General features: G+C 36.3%; 1 protein-coding gene across 1 annotated transcript in view; it reads left to right on the forward strand.

The window, feature by feature from the left end:
* The window catches only part of SBF2 (SET binding factor 2), a 314,832-nt gene that overhangs the window by 137,999 nt on the left and 170,833 nt on the right, over window positions 1–6,000 (forward strand). The gene's annotated exons all lie outside the window — the stretch shown is intronic.

The following is a 6,000-nucleotide window of genomic DNA, read 5'->3' on the forward strand; positions in this document are numbered from 1 at the left end:
ACTTATTTTAAAAAAAAGAAAACACAAAACACTTTAACCAAGGTCCTTTTTACTCTGGAGTCAATTAGATTTTTCCAAAGTAGACATATTTTCCTTATGCTTTAAAAGATGAAAAGATAGTGTATTTTGCTTTTCCTTAGATGAATTAGTTTTATAGAATTTTGTCTGATGAAACTAAAAATCTTGTCATCCTTATCCGACCAATGGCTAGGATAAAGAATTGGGGGGAGGCACTAGAAGTGCTCTCTGTACATTGGACAGCTCTGTGCTTCATTTCAGGAGTAATGTAACTTAACAGTAAGCATGTCAGATTCCCAATTACTTTACCACTTAATTGCCCTTAATATATGACTGCGCATGAGTGCCCCCTCTCTTTGATTCAGCCTTTGTCATTGTTCCCCATCTGTGTTTGTCTTTTTCCAGTTATAACCTTTTCTGCCCTGGGTTTCATACTTGCTTCTCCATAGAATTCTTAGTTCCTTGCACAAATTTTGCTCCTTGTTCAGCTCTGTACCTTACCACTTCTTTTTCATTAGTGACTCCATCCTTATTCTTCTTCTGCTATTTCAATCAGTCAAATTTAGAAAGCCTTAGAAGAGATTAAACATAAGTAGAAGGAGACATATGTAATACTCTTTGTAATACTTTAAGCAATAAAACAAAATTAAAAAAACATAAGTAGAGTTTTCTAGTATCCTAATAAAGATGGCTGGTGATACCAAGCCCAGAGCATCTGCCTTTACATCTGCCTCCCCGCAATAGTTCAAACTCTAAACTCTTCTCTTCTCCCCTGAAAGTGGTAATCTTTGAATTACTACAGAGTGTGTTGGAAGTTGGAATCTGTTTTATTAAATAGAATCAAAGGTGTAGTGTCCTATTTTGCTGACCCATTATAAAGACTTCAATGGTAGAATCTAGTAATAATAGGCTCCAGAAACATCTAAGAACTTTGAAGGAGACAAGCTGCACAGGTAAAATGATAAAGATTTTATAAATATTTATTTAAAGTTTGCTTTATCAATCTTTCCTTCTCATGCAATGATTCATTAGGATTAAACAAAACCAATTCCTAATTTTCAGAAAAATTAAAACTCTATAATTTTTTAAATTATCCTTTGATATGGGTACAGTGGAATAGTAAGCCAATGCCAACAGTAAGTTTGCTTGTTTTGTAATTCATATGTAGCTGGAAAAAAAGCCAAAAAAAGGGCAAAGTTCTTCTTGATCTAGGTAGTGTTTCACCATCTCCCACCATCACTCATTTCATTCATTCCCCATGTTTATAACATATTCACTAAGCTGTGCATTTAATTTCTATGGTTTTCTATATTTGTGTTATATCTACAATAAAAGTGTTTTTCAAAACTTGTAAAACTATATAACTTTATATATATAACTTAATCTTTAAGTGCAATGCTTGAACAAATTAGAGATTTTATTTTTTTTCAAATAACAAAATGTCTAGAGATAGGCAGTACAGGGTTGATATATTGATTCCCAGATATTTCCAGAGATTGTATAGCAAGTCTTCTCTACATTTTTCCCCTGTTTATTAATATGGAGTTTTCCCTTACTAGACTGTGGCTTCAAGAACTGCCTTTATGATAAGAGAATAATCAAAGAATAATTAGAACTTATTATTTGTGTCCCATGTGTCTGGCATAGTGCTTTGGGTACAGAAGGCATCGGTGTTTGTTCAGTTAATGAATGAATGTGCTAGCCATGAAGAGAATGGCAATTTTCATTTATTAAGAGATATTCTGTGAATGGATGAAGTGTGCCAAAAAAACATGATGATTACTCATTTGAAGATCAAATTTCATTCTTTTACTCTTAAGTATTTTGCTTACATATTCAAAAGTTAATTTTTCAGGGAAAGACTGAGGAAAAGATAAGACAGGAAAGGATAAAGAAAGCTGCCTCTGAAACAGCGCTGTATGCAGAGTTGTAGTTTCTAGAGCATGTGGTACTGATAATTGTGTCTAAAGGCATGCTCTTATCACCAGTCATTTCAGTTGGACTGTTGTTGAAAGCCAATGTTAGACCATTATCAGAGTTCACTATCTGGGTTGGGGGTGGATGGTGGGGGTGGATTTTACAAAGCACAGACAGGAAACAGATAGGACTATAAGATTCTTTTTTAGCCTTGACTAGTTTTCCTGTGAAAGGTCTCATTGTATGATAACATTTCCTTGCTTCTTCTCTCTAAGGATTGTTACGATAATAAATTTGTTTTCTACATTTTGAGAGTTCTCTGGGTTTGCCTGCAATCATCACATGGACTTCCACGATTACCCATCTCATTCATTCCCCATAATTTCCTGTTAATTACTTTCATTTCTTACTTGCCATCTTTTTTTGTTTGTTTCTTGTTACAGATCATGTGAACTATTTTTGTTTACCTGAAGATTTGTGCAATAAGTGTGAAAGGCTGTAGTTTTTATTACGTTAATAAGATTGTATTCATAGGAGCTGGCTTTTATAGCCCCTCTGATATTTTAATGGAATCCATAGCTGTTTAACTCAGGTGTCTCTCCTTGCCCCAAATAATTTTGTGAAATTCTCATAACATCTGTTGTCATACGTATTCATAAAATTTGGATTTTAACTGCAAACACACTAGTTTTAGAATATTTACTCCCAGTGTTTATAGTATATTACTTATTAGACATTTTAAAAATCACAGACTAAAATGATGTTGGGCCTTCAGCCATTGTCACTCTGTTTTCCTAGTCAAACAACATTAGTCTTGTTTCATCTGTATTTATTTTCTCCAGCTTTATTAATGAGATATATTGACATATAATACATGTAAGTTTAAGGTTTACAATGCGATGACTTGATGCACTTATGTATTGCCAAATGATTACCACAGTGAGGTTAGTTAAACTTCCATACCCTCACATAATCATTGTGTGTGTGTTAATTATAGTCACCATGCTGTTCATTAGATCCCCAGAATTTATTCATGTTATACCTGGGATGTTTACCAACATTTTCCTATTTCCCATAAACTTTAGCACCAGTCAACAACCATTCAACTCTCTATTTGTATGAGTTTATATCTACATAGAAGTGAGAACATGAAATATTTGTTTTAGTCTGTCTGACTTGTTTCACTTAGCATAATGCTTTCAAGTTTTCTCCATGTTATCACAAAAGGCAGGATTTGTTTTTATGACTGAATAATATTCCATTGCATTATATATACCACATTTTCTTTATACATTCACTCACTTATGGCCACTTAGATTGTTTCTATGTCTTGGCTGTTGATACTTCTTTGAGGTAGTGTTTTCATTTCCTTTAGAAATATACCCAGATGTGAAATGACTGGATCATATGGTAGTTCTATTTTTAAATTTTTGAGGAATCTCCATACCGTTTTCCATGATAGCTGGAAATATTCCCACCAACAGTGAACAATGGTTCTCTTTTCTCCATAGCCTTGCCAACACTTACCTCTCTTCTTTTTTATAATAATCATTCTAACAGGTATAAAATATCTCATTGTGGGCTTTACTTGCATTTCCTTGATGACTGTGATGTTGAGTACCTTTTCATGTACCTATTGGCATTTGTATGTCTTCTTTGGAAAAATGTTTATTCAAGGCCTTTGCCCATTTTTTAATCGGATTGTTTGTTGGTTGTTTTTATTTTCTGTGAATTGTATGAGTTTCTTACATATTTGGATATTCATTTCTTATTAGATAGACCAGTGGCCCAGTGCATAAAATTCATGCATGGGATGGGGTGTCCCTCAGCCCGGCCTGCACCCTCTCCAATCTGAGACCCCTCAGGGATGTCAGACATCCCTCTCACAATCCAGGACCGCTGGCTCCTAACCGCTCCCCTGCCAGCCTGCTCACCCCCAACTGCCCTCCCCTTCTGGCCTGATTGCCCTTAATTGTCCGGAAGGACGTCTGGAAGATCTCCTGGAAGGTCTCCCGGTCTAATTAGCATATTACCCTTTTATTAGTATAGATTATTTCTTTTGCCGTACAGAAACTTTTTAGTTTGATAGACCTATTTGCTTATTTTTGGTTTTGCTGCTTGCACTTTTGGCATCACATGCACAAATCATTGCCAAGATCAATGCCAAGTAGTTTTCCCAGCAGCTTTATAGTTTAGATTGATTTTTTTCCAGTTTTCCCAGTTTACTTATATAACATTTATTACTTATTTTAGTGTTATCCTCAATTATAATGGGAAAAATGAAATAGGCATTTTCCTTTTCATTATATGGAGTAAAAAATCTAGTTGGAGAAATTGAGTATACATCAATTAGACCATTACTATGAATGGCATAATTCCCTCTAGGTAAAAAAGGAATGGTGTTTTACAATATCTATGGTCAATCATTTTTTAACAGTTTGAATATCAGCTATTTTCCTTGGTGATTTGAAACAAATGAAATCTTTTCACAAGCCTATTCTGGAGCACTTTTTTGAAGAAATGGCTTACAATATGTACTCAACTGTAGAGGCCTAATGATCTCTAGGGAAGATAGTTCTAATTTAATTTGTTTTAATAAATGTCACAAAGAGTAAAGTTCCTGTAATGCCCACCTGCAGGAATGTAGTTTTTTTTTCCATTAAATGTTTATAAAGCCATTACCATGTACTAGGTCCTGTGCTAGTTAATAGGAATAGAAATATAAAAAATCATAGGCATAGAGGACCTAAATAGACATTTCTCCAAAGGACATACAAATGACCAAGAGATGTATGAAAAAATGCTCAAGGTCACTAATCACCAGAGAAATGCAAACTAATACCACAATGAGATATCACCTCACACCTGTCAGAATGACTATTGTCAAAAAATCAAACAAGTGCTGGTGAGGATGTAGGGAGAAGGTAATATAAGTTCACTGCTGATGGGAGTGCTGGTTGGTGTAGCCACTATGAAAAACAGTATGGGGTTTCCTAAAAAAATGAAAAATGGAACTTCCATTTGACCCAGTGATCCCACTTCTAGAACTATACCCTAAAACCCCTGAAACACCAATGCACTCCCTTATGTTCATAAAAGCGTTATTTACAATAGCTAAGATCTGGAAACAGCCTAAGTGCCCATCAGTAGATGAATGGATAAAAAAGTTTAGGGGGCCGATCAGCATGGCTCAGTGGTTGAACATCAACCTATGAACCAGAGGTCACAGTTTGATTCCTGGTTGGGGTACAGGCCCAGGTTGAGGACTAGATCTCCAGTGTGGGGCATGCAGGAGGCAGCCAATCAGTGATTCTCTCTCACCATTGATGTTTCTCTCTCTCTCCCCCCCATCGCTCTCCCTTCCTCTCTGAAATCAATAAAAATATATATTTTTTAAAAAGCTGTGGGACATGTACACAATGAAATACTATGCATCTGTAAAAAAGAGGAGGGATGTCTTACCCTTTGGGACAGCATAGATGGACACGGATACTATTATGCTAAATGATATAAGCTAATCTGAGAAAGACAAATATCACATGATCTCACTTATTTGTGGAATCTAATGAATAAACTGTTTAGACCAACAAAATGAGAACCAAAGCATGGAGCAGACTGACATACCTTAATGTGGGAATTGAGGGGACGAGAAGAGGTAAACCACAGCGCTTGAAAGCTATACTTATATGCATAGCTTATGGACACGGTAATAGGGTGGTGAAGACCTAGGGGGGTGGGTAGGAGCTAGGAGGAGGAGGATAGGGAAGGGGAGGAAGGGGAGACATCTGTAATACTATCAACAATAATATATATATTTCCTATCTAATAATAGACAAACATGGTAATTAACCATACCTCCGACATGCTTCCCATTTGCTAATCAGGGTGATATGCAAATTAACTGCCGACCAAGATGGCGGCCAGCAGCCAACAAAGATGGCGGCTAATTTGCATACTGCAGGCAGGATGGGACAGCGCCATTCTGCTTGCTCTGCCGCCATCCGGGCCTGCTATCTGTGACCTGGATGGCAGGAGACCCCTGTGCGACCCAACCCAGGGCTGGCA

This window comes from Myotis davidii, unplaced genomic scaffold, assembly GCF_000327345.1.
Source record: "Myotis davidii unplaced genomic scaffold, ASM32734v1 scaffold118, whole genome shotgun sequence".
NCBI classification, from domain to species: Eukaryota; Metazoa; Chordata; class Mammalia; order Chiroptera; family Vespertilionidae; genus Myotis; species Myotis davidii.